This window comes from Panthera uncia (genome assembly GCF_023721935.1).
Source record: "Panthera uncia isolate 11264 chromosome A1 unlocalized genomic scaffold, Puncia_PCG_1.0 HiC_scaffold_17, whole genome shotgun sequence".
NCBI lineage: Eukaryota > Metazoa > Chordata > Mammalia > Carnivora > Felidae > Panthera > Panthera uncia.
Window position 1 is genome coordinate 47,169,445 of NW_026057577.1, and position 21,443 is coordinate 47,190,887.

General features: G+C 38.8%; 1 protein-coding gene across 2 annotated transcripts in view; it reads left to right on the forward strand.

Moving 5' to 3' along the window:
* Positions 1-6,406: 6,406 nt before the first annotated feature.
* Positions 6,407-21,443, forward strand: part of RNF180 (ring finger protein 180) — a 204,069-nt gene continuing 189,032 nt past the window's right edge. For both annotated transcript variants that reach the window (XM_049649512.1, XM_049649514.1), the window contains exon 1: positions 6,407-6,632. The gene's annotated coding sequence lies outside the window, so the exon portion shown is untranslated. The remainder of the gene's footprint in view (positions 6,633-21,443) is intronic.

Below are 21,443 nucleotides of genomic sequence, written 5' to 3' on the forward strand. Positions count from 1 at the left end.
GATTATTGTAGTAGCCCTCTAAAGAATAAATTGTTCCTACTGAAAAATTACCTATTCAAATGCTTTTGTTGTTTACAAGACACTGTCACATTTGATAATGACAACTGGACTAAGATATAGCATTTAAGAGAAATCAGTTTAATAGTTAAGTAATCTTGGAAATAAAGTTATGTGATTTGCACAAGATCATGTAGCTCATAAATCAAGAACCCAAGTTTTTTTTTGGTATTTTCACAACATCATACTTTCCTTTGAAAGAAAGTTTTTCCCATTAGGTGTTTAAAAAATTCGGGACTGAACATAATTTATTCATTCTATATTGTAAATATATATCACATATTTTAATTGGTATATACAACTATGTTATATACAATTATAACTTATTATAATAATGTTAATAAGCTCCTGATTTAGTGTCATTGGAGTGTTTTCAATAGAATCACATTTCATTCCAATAGTAATAAAATCCATTTTTTAAAAGTATCTACTCTTGAGAGAGAGAGAGAATGCAGGTGGTATAGGGGTAGAGAGAGAGGGGGTCAGAGGATCCGAAGCAAGATCCAGGCACCGTGCTGACAGCAGGGAGCCCCCAATGCTGGGCTTAGACTCCCAAACTGTGAGTTCATGACCTGAACTGAAGTCGGACACTCAACCAACTGAGCCACCCACGCACTCCATAGTAAAATACAAATTAGTGTGTATTTAGTAATGGCAAATAAAAATCAGATTTATTCAGCTTTTTCAGATTTCATTTGGCCTCAGTTCCATTTTCAATGGGTCCATTTAGTCTTACATGTCCTGAAGAGAGAGAGTTAAAAGTAAAAATGCATAACCACTTTTCCTGAGGGTTTTTCCTTCTCCATGTGTGTTATCTACAAATCTCTAGGAGCTTTGCCCTCTTTAATAATTTTGGTCTTAGTTGCTTAACTTTTCTTCTGCAGGTACAATGCAGATACTTAGGGATTACTTTGCCATTGTCTTTCTGGCCTCGTTGTATCCTTGTCCAATCTGGGACCCATGTATTCACCAGCAGTTCTTTTATGAAACATTAATTCCTTTGACCTTTGTCTTTGGGCCCTGCTCACTTTCCCAAGTCTAGGCCTCCTATGAATCATATCATTGTACTGTCTTTGTTTTTCTTCCTGAGATGCTGAACATTTTGAAGGGAGTCTAAAAACCTGCATATAGACTTTTACCAACATTCCAGCTTCAGCCTGTGTCTTTTTCTGATGTCCAGTAATCTTTTATTCTGTGCTCCATTAATGACACAGTCACCACTTAAAACAGACACTTTTTTTTTTTTTGAGAATTTGCCCACCTAAATATCTGTTTCTATATTCTGATAACAGTACCCAATATTCCTTTGGCGGATTATGCCTCTTCCACTTTCAACTTTTGTGATCTGAGTAAGGAGGCTAATTCCTCTCAAAACTCCTATCCCAACACATCCACACATGAGTTTTATGGGTGAGAAAATAACATCCAATTGGTAAAGTTGTTGGTTACGTCCTTCTAGTCACAGTGATTGATGGGAATGGGCATGCTGTCCAAGTCTGTATACTGAGTATCAGTTCTAGAAGTTTGCTGCAACTATTGAGAAAGAGGCATTCTTCCACTGCACTTGCTAAACTGCTTGAATTTCAGTCTGGAACTACTGGTGGCCAATTGTGCCACCACATAGACTGATCCTGCCTAAAATAAAGTCAACACAGAGAAAAATAAGGTCGAAAGATTGAGATATCCTGCTGATGGCATCATTTGAGCACTTAGATCCAAATATGCATAAAACTATCGTAGACTTATTCCTATGAAGTAATGACTGTTTTCCTTGAGTGAACTTGAATTTGCTTTCATGTCATTTCACTGAAATGAGTTCTAACTAGAGTATTGTTCCACAGAAACTGTTTTCTTGAAAATTGTCGATAATAATAACAGCTGGTATTTGTTGAATCCTTACTATGTTAGGTGTCATTTTAAGCTCTTGACATAGACAAAATCATTAACACTTCATAATAACTCCGAATTATTTCCTACTTACAGACTAAGAAATTAAGGCAAAGAGAGATGAAGAAACTTGCCCTAAGGTTTTATAAATGTAAGTGGGATTCAAACCCAGGCATTATGGTCTTACAGTCCAACACCTAAACTCTATTGCCTTGTGAGTCATCAAACCCAGTTACCTTTTCTTATCCCCCTTAACCTCTTTGCTGTATTCAGCACTATCCACTTGTTCTTCATACTGTCATGGAAAGCCTTTGCTTTCCACAACATGGTTTTCTTATGGCTTTTTCCAGTCCTTCTAACAGGAACTTCTTTAATTCTTTTTCTGCCATGCCTCCTAAATGTAGAATTTTCCTAAGGCTTCTCTATTCTTCCCTTGGTGGTCTTACAACTTCTAGTATCATTTCCATGAAAATGATGCCATTAACTCAAGCTTTTATTTCTAACTGCCTACTGTCTCCACATCACCTAAATGTCTGCTCAGATCTCAAGTGTCATGAGTTGCAGCATGCATTATTGGGTTTCTAGGAATAATTTATAATAATTTAATCTTGGTTGGAAATTATAACTGAAGCCAGATGTTAGAAAACTCAACTCTCAGATAATGCAAAGCCTATTGACACAGATACTTTGAGATGGCTTCCTACTCAGCTAGCCATTCTATCTGGTTGGATGACAGGAACTGTTAGTAAATTTTGAGATACCAATTATCTAATAGTTAAAATAAATTAGCACTTATCTGGGTCTTACATCATGACATTGTTATCTGTCATTTTACAAAAAAAAATGAAAGATCTTCTATGAAGTATTGACAATCATACTCTTCGTTTGTAACTTGGAGATGATGAATACTTGTTAAGATGTTTATTGTAGAAAGTTTCACCTCAGGTTGTAAACTGGTAGAGAGGTTGTTTTTAGTTCACCAAATTGGTACACATTAACTCCTCTCTAGGGTTCTGGTTTTCAACCTTGGTCATACATTGGAGTCACTGGAGGTCTCTTCCCAGGAAATTCTGATTGAATTGTACCAGGGTGACAACTGACATGGGTAGTTTGACCAGTTCTTCAAGAGATTCCAAGGTGCTGTCACGGTTGAGAACCATTGTTTTGAGGGTTCACTTTTTAGGTTGCTATGGATCACCAGTCGAATTTTAACTTCTAACATAATAGGTTTTAGTGTTAAAATTTTAACTGGGCATCCTGGTTTTATTTGCCAAATTTGTCAACCCTGTCATTTCTCTGACTATATTCTGTGGCTTCATCGGAAATAAGAGGCTAAATTACATGCTTTATTCAGTGTTAAGACTTTGTGTCTTGTCTTTCTTTTTTCAGTACTGTTGGCAATAAACTTAATCCTTCTAAAAAATTTATTTCTATAAAAAAAAAAAAAAGAACACTGGCTCTGCTTCCATGAGCTGCCTACATTTTTCTTTGCGGTTTCCATATTGTTTTCTCTAGCCCCACAAGACTCTGACTACAGCTGGAGAAGGTTTTCTGCTTCAAAAGGATCATGTGATTAGCTTGGGCCTACCTGGAAAATCTAGGATAATCTCTTTATTGGAATTTGTAACTCTAATTACATCTGCAAAGTCCATTTTGCTATGCAATGTAGCATATTCAGAGGTTCCAGGGATTAGGATGTGGACATCTTTTGGGGGCCACTGTGCCTACCACGGTTGTCTTGGGTGTAATTTTCACTTTTCTAGCACACCCCCTCCTCACTCCTTTTTTTGTAATAGAGCACACCCTCCAGCTGTTTTCTGAGAAAGAATGAAAAGAATATTTAAAATTTCGCATAACTGAAATCTCTTTTTCATCCTGTTATTGATCTCTAGGTTAGAAATAATTTTCCCTCAGAATTTATCATTTATGTTTCTGTCAAAAAGTCCAATGTCATTTAATTTCTGAATCATAATAAATGATCGATTTTTTTTTCCTCCCTGGAACCCATTAAATTCTTCTCTCTGACACATGTGCTTTGAAATTTCACAAGAACACACCTTTATATAGATTATTTTTATCCACTGAGCTGAAAGCTTGTGTCCTATTGCCCTTCAGTTATGAGGACTGTTGTCTTGGATTTCCTCAACAATTCTTTTTCTTCTATTTATTGTATTCACTCTTAGGTATTTGACCTTGCCTAGTCTAATGGCCCTGGATAAAATGTGCAGTACAAAGTTGAAAAGAAGTAGCAAGAGAGGACCTATTTGTCTTATTCCTGATCTTAGGTATAAGTATCAATTCTCTCACCATTAAGTATGATCTTAACTTTGGTTTTTTTATAGATGTCTTTTATCAGGTTGAAGAACTTCAGTTAGTTGAATGTTTTTATCATGAAAAAGCATTAGATTTTATCATGTGCTTTTTCTTCATCTATTGAGATGATCCTGTGGTCTTGACCTTCTATTCTATCTAAGAGTACAACTTCAGGAAACCAACTTTGCATTCCTTAGATAAATCCTTGTTGGTCATGTCATAAAATGTTTTTTCTTTCTTTTTTTTTTGTATGAAAAAAAAGTTTATGGTCCCAATGAATAAATTATTTTGACTATATAAAACAGACAAATCAACATACCGAAAATGCCTTCTGAGGTACCTTTTGAAATTTGTACCTTTGTGTACAATACCTATTCAAAATATAAATTAAGAAAACTCTAAATCTAATGTAAGTTTTCTGTTTTTAATTATTTAATTTATTTTTTTCAATTTACATCCAAGTTAGCATATAGTGCAATGATTTCAGGAGTAGATTCCTTAATGCCCCTTACCCATTTAGCCCATCCCCCCCCACACTCCCTCCAGTAACCCTGTTTGTTCTCCATATTTAAGAGTCTCTTATGTTTTTGTCCCCCTCCTTGTTTTTATATTCTTCTTGCTTCCCTTCCCTCATGTTCATCTGTTTTGTATCTTAAAGTCCTCATAAGAGTGAAATCATATACTTGTCTTTCTCTAATTTTGCTTAGCATAATACCCTCTAGTTCCATCCACGTAGTTGCAAATGGCAAGATTTCATTCTTTTTGATTGCCGAGTAATACTCCATTGTGTGTGTGTGTGTGTGTGTGTGTGTGTGTGTGTGTGTATCACTTCTTCTTTATTTATGAATCCATTGATGGACATTTGGGCTCTTACCATACTTTGGCTATTGTTGATAGTGCTGCTATAAACATTGGTGCATGTGTCCCTTTGAAACAACACACCTGTATCCCTGGGATATCTCTGTATCTCCTGCCACTTTGCTGAATTCATGGATCAGTTCTAGCAGTTTTTTGGTGGAATCTTTTGGGTTTTCCGTATAGAGTATCATGTCATTTGTGAAGAGTGAATGTTTGACCTCCTCCTGGATGATTTGGATGCCTTTTATTTCTTTGTGTTGTCTGATTGCAGAGGCTAAGACTTCCAATTCTATGTTGGAATAGACAGAGTGGTGAGAGTGGACATCCCTGTCTTGTTCCTGACCTTAAGGGGAAAGCTCTTAGTTTTTGCCCAGTGAGGATGATATTAGCGTTTGGTCTTTCACATATGACTTTTATGATCTGGAGATTTTTATCAAGAAAGGATGCTGTATTTTGTCCAATGCTTTCTCTGCATCTATTGAGAGGATCATGTGGTTCTTGTCCTTTCTTTCACTGATGTGATGTAAAATGTTTCTTCTGTATTGCATTTGGTTTGCCCGTTTCTGGTTGTGGATTTTCTATTAATATTCATAAGGTATATTGGTCTGTAGTTTTCTGTACTCCTTGAGGTCTTTGGTTTTTGTTAATGGTTTCATTGGATTCTCAGGTGGGAAATCATTACAATGCAACCGTAGTCTTGGACAAGAATCCATCTCAGCCGCTTCAAGCAAATGGAAATTTCTACATCTAGCAGAGAAAGCTATATAGTTTTTAGACGTTCCTCTCCTTAAAGCTTCCTTTCCCTTCCTCAAACCAACTAATAAAACTTGGCCTTTTATGTTCCGAAACTTAGGTATCACCTTCTGATGATCTGTTCTCATTGTTCTGATGTACTGCTGAAAAGTCAACATTTACTGCAAGAGACCCCCTCTCTGAATAAGCACTTTTGATATACCTCTGGTTATCCACTCACTTATACCAACTGTGATTGGTCAAGAGCGAAGTCAAGAACACTTCGGTGATTAATCTCAATTGAACAAAAGTGGAACCGAAGGCACAAGAAGTAATAGGCCCTGCAGGTGGGATCAGAGCTCAGACCTCCAGGAGGGACAGGGTGAGGCCAAGATTGAACAAGGCACGGGAAACTTCAGTTGCTCTGGTAGCGGATAGCGAGAGAGAGTAAGTTCGCCCCGGTGTCCCCTAGCGGGGCATTGCTGGCACGGCTTCGGTCTGCACGTGGTCAGGTCAGGGTGGGGCTCAGCCCACACTCGGCCTGCGGGGGCGGGACCCACGGAGGTAAGGGAGCGGGGCGATCCGCGGTGCGGAGCGCCTGGGCGCCGAGACCGAGGCGAGCTCGAGCGCTTTCCGCGGGGTTTGGCTCCTGTCGCTTCCCGTCTCCCAGACCCGGCTTCGCGGCCGCCGGAGCCGCCGGGCGGCGAGTGCTCAGAGCCGGGCTGCGAGTGGCCGGGCGCGCCGGGAGGGGGCGCGGAGCGGGCGGCTCCCGGAAGCGGACGCAGGTAAGGGCCGGCGGCTCCGGGCCCCGTAGGGCACGCCTCGCCGAGAGGGTCTGGCCTTCACCGGCCCTGAGCGGCCGCGGCTGCTCGGGCGGCTGCTCTTCCCCGAGCTAGGACTGCTGGAGGGCTGGCCTGGCCTGGCCGCGCCGCCCCCCACCCCGGGCCTCAGGTGATGTGGCCACGGTGGTTTAACTTTCGCACTTGAGGCTCTCCGTGGAGTCCTCGGGGCGCGACCGGAGGCGGGGTGGAATTACACCGGGTCTGGAAACGTGAGCCAGGGCGGTGAGCATCGGGGCCGGGGTAGTTGGGGGGGGGGAGGGAGCAGGGATCCGGCGGAGGGCAGGGAGTGGGGGGTGGGCGACTGGGTGGACTGTTGGCTGCTCTCCAGGTCGCAGTTGAGGAACTGAGTCCAACTGGGGAGAGTCGGCACACACCCCCTTCCGTGGCCCGTTGCCTCTGCACAGAGCCACTTTCTTTTGTCTGGTCCTTTTTGGTATTGGCCTTTCAGCTGCTTTTGTTGCAGTCTTGGATCCAGAGTGTACAGAATTTGCTCGGCAGAGGTTAGAAGGACAATATTCATTAGCTAACTTCAAAGGAACATTGTGTGGACAGGTTACTATTAAATTGCCCCATTTTATAGGCCAAGCACCTCAGGCACCCACGCCCAAACCTGATGATAAAACTAAGCAGTCAGCCCTTGAGGAAGAACTTGTCTGAGAGTTATCCTCGGTCCAGTCAGTCACTCAACCTCGCACAAAATGTAGGGCCCACAGTGCCCATCTGACACATTGTATTTTTGTTAAGTCATTAATTACTGAAACCTTTTGTTAAAAATAGAACTGAGCCCTTTTCTGACTCTGGGAATAGCACCCATAAAAAATCATTTTAGTACATCAGAATCATTTTGTTACCAGAGCCCAAGTTCAGGGCCACCTGGGTGCCTTCGGACTTCAGCTCAGGTCGTGATCTCCTGAGTTCAAGCCCCCGCATCAGGCTCTGTGCTGACATCTTGCACTCTGTCTCTCAAAATAAATAAACATTAAAAAAATAAAATAAAAACCCACCCAAGTTCAGCTTCCTGTTGCTGGGAAGGCTTAAGAGATGAGTTTTCAGTGGAAAAGAATATGAGCTTTGTTCATGAGGCTGGCCACCTGGGGAGAAGGCGGACTCTTGCCCAAAGGCCAACTATGAGATTTGTCTTGCCCTGATATTTTAAAGTATGTTGATCAGTTAAGGGAATACAGTCGTCTGTGATGTTTCTTGATTAGGTGCAGACTCCACGATGCCAGATACAGAGTTAGCTTTGTACTCAGAGGTTGTGCAGAGAAGTTCCTTGGTGCCCTGGGTTGATTGTGCAAAAAGAGCTGATTCCTTGGTACCCAGGGGTGGTTGTACAGGAATACTCTGTTGTTTCTGCAAAGGAGGGCAAGGTCTATAGATGCACAAAGGGAGGTCAGTAAAGTCATTCGTGTGACCTTAAAAAGAAAAAAAAAAAACATTTCGCTAAAAGAGGGCTGGTCTAATCAGCAAGCTGAGGGGCCTTCAGGTGGACTTCCTGGCCTCTGTGGCCTGGGAAAGTTCTGGTCCCATATTCCCCAGGGCCAATGGTCTGCAAATCTTGAAGAAAGCCAGTTCTGTTACAGATCAAGGGCCTTAAGTCAGCAGGCAAGGAGTGTGTTAACTTGAAGCAAGTTAACCCTTAAGACCAGCTGGAGTGCTGTTACATGTTCAGTTGGATCCGGAGAGTAGTGGTAAGGACTAAGGTTTTTTGTTTTGTTTTGTTTTGTTTTTTTTTTTGTTTTTTTTGGGTCTTTGGTCTGTCAAATTTTTAATCTCCTATATAAATACTGTGCCACTGGGAGCCCTAAATATTTATTTAATGAATAAGTGGAATAGAAGAAGTGAGCTCCTAGGTATCCTAGAACAATGTGCAGAAAGCTTTCCCAAACAGAAGAATTAAGCATTTAGGAGAATAGCCATTTTAATAATTTCAATGACATTTAACTTGTAATCGGGCACATTTATGTTGTTGTACTTTTTTAATTCTCAGAACCATCGACAGTTCACGAGTTTTCCTAGGGTTTTCTTTTATGTGAATGTGCCAATAGATCTTTTACTGTCCATTTTTCTTCCTCCCTTTCATTTATGTATTTGGTTTTTCACAGTGAAGGTATTTTTTCTTCTAAAATCAAGTATTTAAAAAACAAGCATTCTTTCTTGTTAAAATAGACTCAAGTAGGACTTTTATGAGTGTATTTTAGGTTAGACACTAGCCTCTCTAATAAGTAGCTGTCAAACATCAAGCAAGAATTCTTTCAGACAAGTATGCAGTGAATCTTTAATCATTTTAATGGAGCTTTGTAATATTTTATGACACATCTATTTCATATATTGCCTTTTTATCAAGCAGCATAAAGCTAAACATTTCATTAAAATTTTGCCAACGACGAGATCCTTAGACTTAATTATTGACTCATGAAATAAACACAATTCTTTGCCTTACACCACCTTCATTCATCCACTTGGGAAAAAAAAAAAAAAAAAAAAGAATGATAATCTGGCCTTTCTGTCATTAGTGATATTTGGAGAGTTAATGAAGTAAATATTTTTAACCACATGGAAGAAAGATGCTCTGTGACTTCAAAGTGTGACTATAGAGTCATGAAACCCTGCCCTTATCCAAACATGCTGTTATTTATTTTTTAAGGGAGAGTGTTCATTCCAAGTGGTCACTTTAGGACACTACACGCTTCCAAAAGTTGCTATTCACAATTATTTTGAATCTTTTGAAATGTCTAGTCAATTTACAAGTAACAGAAACATGCTTTCAGGATCGCTTTTATAATTACTTGTTTTTGTTTGTATTTTTTAATCAAAAAACTATTAACTCCATTAGAACACCATTTTCATTTGCTAAATTTGAAAAATGATTTCTGCATGACTGTGAAACTCTTTTCTACCTTCCGGATTTTGCCACTATTAAGGATATTAAAAGATTATTTGAAAGGCTATGAAAACAATTTCAAACCAGTGGTTTAAAAATAGTTTTAAACAATGGCAACATTGTTAGAATAACTTTGCATCCTTCCCAGAGTGACTACTCTAAAGGGGACAATACTTACTTGAAGGCTAAAGTTCTATGTCTATATGTGTATAGGCATAGATATACTTATTTTTATATGTACATTTGCATGTTTGTTAAATAATTTGAATTGCAACCTAACAATTTATAGTAGTCCACAATAAAATGGGGACATAAAAATGCCCACATTAAAATATCTTGTTTTGGCTCTAGTATTCGATAAAGTACATAAAAAAGGAATCATATTGATGAAAACTAAGTATTCTTGTTTCTTGAAACATCATCCACTTAATTAACAAGGTGTTTTTTTGCTTTCTTAGATTTTGAAAATATTGGAGGAAATGACTTGAATGGCAAATCTCTTAGAAAAGCTAGCTAAGGAAATTAAATCTGTTGCATTTTTTTATCTTTATAATTTTCTCTGTAGCAAGCAGAAATATTATAAATGGTTATATTAATAATAGAACTGACCTCATTCTATAATCTCTTTACTTGATTATTTCACTGGTTTGATGGCTGGAAAAATTTAGAAACAATCAGTAGATCATTAGCACACATATTTAAAGCAGTTTCAAAACATCCTTCATAAAATTGCTGAGATAAGCATGAGAGTTATTCTGAATTAGATTTGCCTGACCTATTTAGAAGCCTGTTGAAAAAATTTATCCAAGGCACCAGAATTGAAGTGTGAACACCAATTCAGGCTGCTTTTAACAAATAGTATAGGCAGGTTGGCCAATGATGTGACGAGTAATTTGAGGACTATTTACTTAATTAATTAATGGAGCTAGAAATTAAAACTGAAGTGTATTTTTCTGGCCATATTCTCAAAATTTTGGGTTTAAGGTAGAGACTGTTCTTTCTCAGACAACTTGTCTCCTGGAGAATATATAAATTGTGTAATAAATATTTATATGGCTGCACTTGGCTGATTTAAAACCAACTAAGGCTTTATGGTCCTAAATAAAACCTTCTCTCTTCTAGTCAGGCATTATTCTTTTTGCTCACCAACCATATCCTTTCCCAGCTTACTGTTTTGCCTTATATTATTTTCCTTGCTCAAGATACCTATTTCTCTGCACTCTCCTTAACTAATGCTGTCTACATCCTTTCTATCCTTACGACCCAGCTGTAATACCACTGTTTTCCATAAAGCTTTCCCTGACCCTAGTTCTTGTTTTCAGTTTACCAGGCAGTTGTAGTTGTTGGTTACTATCTATGTTTTTTAATATTTAATTAACCGCGTCCTTGAACTTGTTCTCCACCTAGATTTTTTTTCCTTGAAGGCACAAGTCATACCTTAAATATATATATTTTTTTCTGAATGTTATACAGCAGCTAGAACACTGGATAATAGCAGGACATATCAGCTTATAAGGTTAGATCTATAAGATGAATTTATTAATCAGATACTGAGGTAAAATTTCTTAATGCTTCATAATTGTATCAGTCATTGTTCTAGTAGAAATATCAGATTGCAGTAGAAAACAGATTGCAGGCTCAGATGGGGTAATGGAGAAGAGTTTAACTTAAAAGGTGTGCCTGGATTAAAATACACCACCAATGGATGGTGAAGTATCTCACGACTATCTGTAGTGGGAGCCATTATCATCCCTAGGCCTGAAGGGTAAGAGAAGAGAACCATTACTGAAACCCAAAGACAGTAGCTATGTGGAGGGAAAGGCTATGTGACTATAGCTCTGGTCTTTCTGTGATCAAGCAGGGGAGCAGCTGCAGGAATAAATACCCCAGCTTCACTTTCGTCCAGTCCTCTGATGTCCTGTTTCGTTCTCGTTTAATTCAGTTACGAACATGCAAGAACACTTTATTTATGAATGATGTATTTCATTTGAACCACCATCCTTTTTCCCCCCTTGTGATGTTAGTTGGTATGGTATTGGTATACATGCCATCTCCGTGATTTGTTTCATCATATGTTGTCTTTTGCTTATACAGTGCACAGGTGGAGACCTAGAACTATGTGCATTGTCATTGGTAAATCTCCCTTCACCATTCCAACCATTTGATTTGGCTGAATCAATCAAGGGTGCTCATTTTTGTCTTTGTGCCATTTTCATAGATCATTGATTTTCAGTCTTGGTGTATGTGGTTCTGAGTGTCGTCATTCTGATTCAGGCAGGTTTAGGATAAGGCTTGAGCATCTGTTCTTTTACAGAACATTCACATATTTCAGATACACAATACATGAGAACCACTAGCAAAAATAGTCACTTTGACCCAAAGGTTATGGCTGTTGCCCCCTTTCTCCTCATTGTATACGTAGCATCATCAAGGCTCAAATGCAAATTTGATTGTGCTTTATGTACTCTTGAAAGCAAAATAACTGTCTTAGATTTTTCATTTTGTGAAATGCTTATGTTATAGGATGCAAAACATGTGGCTTCCATGTTAACAAATTTCAAGTTTAGAAAAATCATAAAACATTTCAAATAAACAATATAGAAAATAATATAATGAACACTCATGTTCTCATCCCTTAGTCTTATAAAAAATAACATATTACTATTATTAATGATTTTTTTTAAAAGCCCCTTTAAATCCCTTCTTAGAAGTTACTATTATCTTAAGCTTGGTGTCTGTTACTCCCTTTAGTATTTTTAAACTGATGCTACAGAAACATCAGTAAACAAAACATAACATTGTTGCACATGCCTTAAATTTTTTTTTGTGACTGTTACTAAGCTCTGTGTGTCGTTAATGAGCATATTTCTGCAGCATTTTTTCCTTGTTTGACATAATGTAGAGTTTTTTCTAGATACATGTAGCTTTAGTTTACTTTTATTATGCAGTATTACATTGTATCCACGAACAGAAATTTATTTGTCACATCTATTGATGACCATTTGGTATGTTTTTAGTGTTTTGTTACTGCAAAGTGTTGCTAAAATGAACATTCCTATATGATATATTTTTAAGGTTTTTTTGTGTACATAAACACTTAGATGTATAACTGTAAATCAGTAGATGCACGTTCTCTCTTACCAGAGTTGGCCAAATTGCTTTCCAATATGTTCGTGCCTCGTTGTGCTTTATGAGTCTCTTGATGCTGCTTCCTACCATTTTAATGTGATATTATCAGACATTTATATATTCCCTAATGTAATGGTTATGAAATGGTGTCTTATTTTAATTTTAACTTTTCCAATTTCTGGTAGAATTGAGCACTTTTCATATGACTACTAGCCATTTGGTTTTCCTCTTCTAAAAATGGTGTTTCTCAAAGTTTTGCAGCTTTTTACCTTACTGACCTAAATTGTTCCAAGATAAGATGAGTTATAAATAATATGAAGAAATAAATGTGGCATCCAGTTTGTCATTGGAATGTCTATAAAATTATTAATCTTTTAACCAATTGTGTAAAAGAATTTCCCAGTTCAAAAGTGATACCTGAATAGCAGCATCCAGTGTAGTTTTTTCGCATTTTTCTTTAAGTTCCTCTGAAGATGCAGAGTAACATGAAAACTCGACATAAAACCAGAAAAAAAAAAAAAAAAAAACAAAGAAAACACACACACACACACACACACACCACGTAAAACACAAAAACCAGAGAAGTGACCTCAAGAAGCAGATTATCCTCTGGTGACAACTTCCCCACATCAGCACTTTCCTTCCCTATGCTACTCTTGCCTGTTGATGCAGACTGCCTGGTGAATATAAACGCGGAGGCTTCTTTCTGCTCCCTCAGTCACTTCCCTCAAGTATGCAGGTCTTCTGCCAACTAGCAAACTGGGAAGACATCCATCCCACCCTCTGAGATACTGCTCAGTGAGGCAGGGACTCGTGGATATTCCTTTACTTTCTGTGTTCCATGCAAATTGCAGGACGTGCATAGGCGGAATGTAGGGGGTTTGTGGTGGGTGCCACAGAGCATTCAGAGACCTACAGCCCAAAGAACCCTGTTGACAGTGTATGGAAGCAGTTGTACTCGGACCTGTCTTCGTGGGTCCTGTCAGTTCTCTCCCGGGGAAACAGATAGGCCATAAAAGCTGGTGCATGACATATCCTCTGAAGAACACAATAGAGAACAGAGAAACAGGTGGCTGACACCCTGGTAGAGATAGCGAAACCATGTGGAGCACTTTGTGTTTATTAGCAAGCTCTGCCACCATAGACCCGAGCAGGTGGCCAGAAGAGTGACCGTGGTAATTTTTTCACCTTGTCTGTATAACACCAAGCCTAGGCAGATCTCCCTGGGATTAAAGGGTATAGGGAGAAAAAGAAATAAAACAAACTTAAATGGCACCCCTGAAATACTGTGGAACAAAGGAAGGTTTATTATTAAAGGGGGTTGTGATGTAACAATAATTTCAAGGTCTTGATAGGGAGTAGCACCATGTTTTTCCAGATTTTTATATTTTATTCCCATATATTTTGTAGCCTTAGCCCTTGATTTGTGCCTCAAGGATTCTACAATTAGTGAAGTATCTAGCCCCTTCATTTATTTTGTCAAGTTGAAATTTTGGAAATCCTTATAAGATTTCATAGGAGGGGAAAAGGGCAACTGCTGGTATTCTCAAAATACTGACCTTAAAAGAAATTTCGCAAGTTGAATCAGTTTCATTAGGCTGTCTTACTAATCACCATTAAAATTGTGTGTGAAATTATTGATGTTGGATTTAATCATGAGTAACTTCAGAATGTAGGATAAGTTAGTGCATCACATGTGCAGAAACATTTGAAGAAGGCAAGGGGAACCATACATCCAGTAGCCTCTGGGGGCCTCACTGAAGGGGAAGACAGAAGAAACAACCAGTACACCAATGTTTCAGGATTATTCTTACGTCACATCTTCTTAGTACACCATATAAGAGCATCACTGAGTTTCAGAGAGATCCATGCTGAAGGCCTGTCTATGCAAAACACCTGTCTGTAGAAGCATCTGTTGCTACATAGTGAGAAACTGGAGAATGATAACCCATTACCTGTGTTCTGATGTGGATTCCATAATTCTAAAGAAGGGCAGGGGATGGGGGGGAGGAGTACACAAAGGCAGCGCAAACTTTAAAAGTGAAAAAGTACCACTCCCCATATGGTAAGCCAGGAGTGTGTGTAGTTTTTGTGGACTCTGTTAACTCATTGGAGCCTGTTTTATTTTTAGAAGAGTTAAAGGGGAGTACTTCTGGAGTCACCCAAAAGCTGCTCAGGACTGAAAGTAGATCTTGAAGCTTGGAACTAGTTACTACTTCCCTGTCTTACCTCTGCTTTTCTTACTGTAGTCCTCCTGGATGCCAGCAAAAGGGGTGGGGGTGGGGTGATGTTTTTGCCTCCTTTGTTCCAATAAATGGCTTAAGAGAGAGCACTTTCCCCCAACTTTGAACTGTCTGTAAGGACTTCAATCTGCTTCACTCCTCATATCCTTACAAATCTTAAGACTCTAGAAAATAAGAACCTTTTCCTCACAAAGTAGTGAGAACAGTTTAGGAAGCTACTTGACTTCTCTAGGCCTCAGTTTCTTTATCCATAAAATGATCTTAACAATCCTTACCTCATGGGAATGTTCTGATGATTAAAGGAGCTAATGCCACTTTATAAGTACTGTGCTCAAAATAGTATCTAGTATTTAAAATAATACTAACCTTTGACTTCATGTTTTATGATTAGAGATTTTAGTTTAAAAATAACAAAGTATATCTCTTTATGGCCCTTTGCTAAACAGAAAGATGGGGCGCCTGGGTGGCTCGGATGGTTGGACATCCGACTTTGACTCAGGTCATGATCTCATGGTTTGTGAGTTTGAGCCCCACATTGGGCTCTGCACTGGTGATGTGGAGCCTGCTTGGTATTCTCTGTCTCTTCCTCTCTCTCTGTCCCTTCGTCACTTGTGCTCTCTCAAAATAAATAAAGAAAACTTAAAAAAAAAATTAAAAGAAAAAGAGCAAGGTTTTCTGATGGATTCCTTCATAGATGTTTATAAATAATTTGAATACATCCAGTAATCTATAGTTGTCAAACTACATCTGATGTCCTGAATCTCAGACTGTGTTCTAAGATGGAGCCTCTAAAAAGTGAATCTTTGTAAGCTTTATGAGGCGGGGACCAGCTTCCTTCGGTGGTGTTTGCTAAACTACCCTGGTGATGCCAGTAGATTGTGCCTTGACTTTAAGCAGAGTGAGGAAGTAATTTTTTTTTTTTTTTGTCTTACCTCTGCTTACTTGCTTATTCACTCAACTGATTGGTGCCCAACACTGTGTCAGCACCACAATAAATTACACTGTCAAGGAGCTTGCAACTCAGCAGCGAAGACAGACATGGAACAAGTAATGAAAAGTGTGATGAATGTTCTGAAGGAGAACTAGAAAGGTATTTAGTGGAAAATAATCGTTTAAGGATGATCCCCACCTGCACCCCCTTCGGAAAGGGGTATTTATGCTGACTTGAGGGATATGGAGGTACTCTCTAGAGGGCGGAGGTAAACTTTCTAGTGATCCAGCAGTAGGAGGCAGAGGAGGGAGCCAGTGGAGTGGAGGATATGAAAAAAGGCTGGACTGCTGGACTATAGAGCCTCGTGGGGTGGAGTGTAGACAGCAGTCTGGTCAGCAGAGCACAAGGAAGCCTCTCAAAGAAGCAGCAGAATAATGATTTGTTTTGTATTAACATCTTCAGTATGGAGAATAAAATGTTTCAGGTTTTCATGGAGTAAAATTTTGGTGACTAGAACCATCATTTCTGGCCTGGAGTTTTTGAAGGCATACATTCGCTTATTGTTTAGAGAGTACATGGGATGAAATATCTTTCTTTCCCCACATTTCTTCCTTGGTCTATTAGACAGATTCTGTTCGACTCTCCCTTTTCGAAGGAACTGGCGAGGAAGCTTCTTCAGTCCACCTTAATCGTCTTCCCTCCCATTGCCACTCCCTTTTGGACTGCGAAGTTCTCCAAACATATTCTAAGAATCGTGACTTGAACTCTCAGTGACCTTACCAAATGACAGGAATAAGTTTTTCTTGCAGTAGTTAACAGAATGGGAAGCTTTCAGTTATAACCTGAAAACCTCTGCTGCAAATAGCTTGAACTTGTCTAGAAACGTTTGATTATGTATCATGTACATTCATGAATGACATTGTAACAAAGTAAACGAAAGCTCTGGAGCCAGAAAGAACAAAGGTGGGCAGAGCTTGGAAAGTAGACACACAGAAACTATCCTTGCTGTTAGAGTGAGATCATCTAGGTTCACTAAAGGAGAGGCTTCTTGTTTTGTTTTGGTTTTGGTTTTTTCCCCCAGGGGCTTGGGTTTTAATACTCAGACTCATGCAGGAGGCCAGAATCCTCAGGTATACATGAGGGCAGGCAGTTGGCAACTGAAACTTCCCACAAAGCCAGGATTTTGAAAGGCCACCACTCTCAGTATAACAAGAGATTAGAAACAAAAAAAAAAAAAAAAAAAAAAAAAAAAAAAAACACAAAAAAATAAAACAAACAAACAAACAAAAAACAACGTCCACAGACACAGAGAGATTATACAGAAGTCTGTATCGGTCTAGTCTGAGCAGATGATGGAGAAAAGTCTCATCTGAAAATTTGTTTTATGAAATTTTTTAAATCTGAAAAATTTGAAACATACTCAGAAATAGAATTGTATAATGAATCCTCATGTATCCATCAGCTTCAATAGTTATTATTCTTTCATTCTTTTTTCTACATTATGAAATTTGTTTCTATATTATATAGTTGGACCTGTGAATGATCAAAGCTACAATATTGATCTCTAGCTCAGGACCTTTAAAAAAGATAACAGCATTATATAACACATCCACATTGAACTTAGTTCATGTATAATTTTACTCATTTGTCTCAGAAATCTGTATTTTTAAACTTGATTTCTTGGATTTAAGATTTAGTGACTGTCTACACATTGCTTTTCATTGATATCTGATATCTCTTAAGTTTTTCCTTCCTCTTAAAAATTCATTTATTTGTTGAAAAAACCCAAGTCATTTGTTCTGTAGAATTTTTCATATTTTGTATTTGGCCAGTCATATCCTTATGGTGTTATTTAACATGTTCCTTTATTCTTCATTTAGTAATTAAAATGGCTCTTAGATTTAGATGCTTGCTTGATTCAATTTAGGTTGTTTTTTTAATTTTTTTAATTTTTTTTTATTTTTTATTTTTTTATTTAAAAAAAAATTTTTTTTTTTAACGTTTATTTATTTTTGAGACAGAGAGAGACAGAGCATGAACGGGGGAGGGTCAGAGAGAGGGAGACACAGAATCTGAAACAGGCTCCAGGTTCTGAGCTGTCAGCAGAGAGCCCGACGCGGGGCTTGAACTCACGGACCGCAAGATCATGACCTGAGCCGAAGTCGGCTGCTTAACCGACTGAGCCACCCAGGCGCCCCATAGGTTGTTTTTTTTAAAGAATACTTTATAGATGGTGCTGACTACTTTTATTTAAAAAATTTTTTTCTTTAACATTTTTATTTATTTTTGAGAGATAGAGCTTGAGGAGAGGAGGGACAGAGAGAGAGGGAGACACAGAATCCAAAGCAGGCTCCAGGCTCTGAGCTGTCAGCACAGATCCCAACATGGGGCTCGAACCCACAAACTGAGATCATGACCTGGGTGGAAGTCGGATGCTCAACTGACTGAGCCACCCAGGCACCCTGGTGCTGACTATTTTTAATTGCACTGCATCAGGAGGCACTTGATGTTTGGTTGTTGTTATGGGCTGAATTGTGTCCTTGCAAATTCATTTTTTTTTAACACTTATTTATTTAATTCAAGAGGGGAGGGAGGGGCACAGAGAGAGAGGAAGAGAGAGAATCCCGAGTAGGCTCTGTGCTGTCCGTCCTGCTATGGGGCTCATTTCCACAAACGGTGAGATCATGACCTGAGCTGAAATCAGGATTTGGACCCTCAACCAATTGAGCTACACAGGTGCCCCACAAATTTGTATATTGAAGGGTTAATTCTCAGTACCTCAGGATGTGACTATTTTTGGAGATAAAGCCTTTACAGTTACAATGAGGCTGTTTGGGTGAGCCCTAATCCAATCTGACTGGTGTCCTTATAAGCAGAGAAATTTTGGATTCACACAGAGACATCAGGATGGGTGCCTACAGAGGAAAGACCATGTGAGGACACATGAGAAGTCAGCCATTTAAAACCCAAGCAGAGAGACATCAGAAGAAACAGTCGTGATGGTCCCTTGATCTTAGACTTCTACCTTCCAGAACTATGAGAAAAAACTTCTTTTGTTAAAGCCCCCCAGTGCCACAGGGCACTTTGTTATGGTAGCCCTAGCAAGCTAATACAGTTGTTCTCTATTTAGTTATGATTGCTTAGTTAAGATATTAGGCTTGATCTTTGAGTTCATGTGGTACAGACTTGTACCTACATTATAAAATGCTCCATCCTTTTTTTTTTCCCCTAGTGTTTTTAGTATCTACTGATGGTGTTTTTTTCCTAAATCTATCATTTTATTAAGGGGTGAAAAATGGTTATTATATTGATTATCCTACATTTATGTAGGATCATTTGAGCATGATGTCTCAAAATAGCATGATGTCTCATGAGTTTTTCCCTATCAACTAGTTACTGTAAAAATAGTATGTATAGCAAAGGTAGACTTGATTCTTTTTATAATTCATCTGTTTTCAGATTAAGACATCCTTTAAATCACCTGAGAATCCTTAACTTCAGATTTTAGGGCTTGAATTTATACTACCAGGGTGACCCAAGGATCCCCAAACTGAGAAACTTAACTACAAAGCATTCTTTCGTTGGTGATACCTCTTTAGCACCTGGCAGATAGAAGGTGAAACTTTTTCCTGGAGGAACAGGTCCTCTAACAAGGCCCCACACTTGTCTCATGGTAAAGATGAGTTTATATTCTCAGATTATGAAACCAAAGAGGAAGTGAGTGAGAATTAATAGACATAACTGAAAAAAATTTAGATCCCCAGAAAATTTAAGTGGGCCCAGGGCTTATTATTTTGTTCTTTTCTGTTTCCATACTCACAGCCTTGTAGATCTCCTCTGTTTTGTGGCTTTAGAGAACCATCCTCATTTAAATCTCCTCCTCAGATACTGTAATTTACAAGTCCAGATTCTGGAATCCAGCTGTGTCCTTAATAGTGATACTTGAAAGTCAAATAGACACCTCAGATTTCATACATCCAAAACTGAGCTCCTGACCTGCCCCTCCTTTGTGTCTGCATCCTTGCCCATATCAGTTGATAGCAATTCCATCTTTAAAGTCGCTCATTCTAAAAAATTTCGAGCTATCTTTGATTCTTCTCTTAGACCGCGCATGCAGTCTCTCTGGAGACCTTGTTTCCTCTATTTACACTGTATGTCCAGAAGTTGACCATTACTTATCATCACCACTGCTACCACCGTGATCTGAGTCCTGTCTTTTGGGTGGATTATTGCAGCAGTGTTTTCCCATTCAAACAGAGTTTATCTGGTAATTGATAGTTTTAGTAACTGTATTTCTACTTTATACTTAGAATTTTTATTTACAACTAAATCTTGGGGCACCTGGATGGCTCAGTCTGTTGAGCATCTGACTCTTGATTTTGGCTCAGGTCATGATCTCAGGGTCATGAGATTGAGCAACACCCCCCCCCCCCCCACCCCGCCGCCATCAGGTGCCTGCTTGGGATTCTCTCTCCATCTACCCCTCTCCCCTCCTTGCTCGCACGCGCTCTCTCTCTCTCTCTCTCTCTCTCTCTCTCAAAAAAACAACAAGGAAACACACACAAAATATAAAATAAAACAAAATCTTATGCCCTGTCTCTGGGAGCTTACAATTTATAGGAAGAAACAGATGTACCCATTAGTATAATACCTGGTGGTACAGTGACATGAGTACTGATCAGAGGCTTATGTAACATGTGAACTACTCAAAGGTAAAGGCTGCTCAGGAAAGATAAAGCAAACAGTAATAGCACCAGGAGCTTTAAACCCTTTTGGAGGGAAAATGATAGGATAATTAACTAAATAAACAGGCTCAGGGATTTTGACTCTTCTAGGTCAGTGCTTTCTCCACTGGCACATACCCTTTTCTTTTTCTTTCTTTCTTTTTTCTTTCTTTTTTTTTTTTTTTTGGTCTCTGCTATCAGTCTTTTGCAGTAAGCTAGTATGGCTGCCTCCATAGTCAACAAAAAGCCATTCTGTGTAACTGTTCTTTTGGCCCGAAAGAAAAATGGATTTTGAAGCCAAATCAGTGTGCTTTTCTGTGGTGCCACTTTCTCCTCTGAATCCTTTCTTGATAGTTGATACTTGACCCATCAAAAAGAATATAGCTGTCCAGTAAAAGCGTGGCAAATTAGCTACTTATTATCACCTTTCAGTTAAGACCATGTGTCGTATCATGTTAATGTATTTCACATAAAGTAAAGATGTTTCAGCCCATTTTTACCTTTCTGAGAAATCAGCATGCGAAGCATCTGGGGAAGTAAGACTCTGTTTAATCTCAGGACCAATTGGTTATTGGGATGTTTCCCTCCACAAATCATGTGAATTTTGTGTCTTCTCTCTCACCCAATTGGTTTAGAATCCCTGTCACCCTCCCATACGTTTTCACAGTCCATGTGTTTGTTATTCATTGTGTTCTCTCACAAAATAATAGTAGAGCCTTGGCAAATACTTACTGAATGAACATCTGTAGCTTCAAAGCACAATTTAAAATGCATTTTAAAGTATCACCTGATTTTATTTTCTTCTTGCTACTGTCTCTTCTTGGTCCAATCAGGAATATTGGT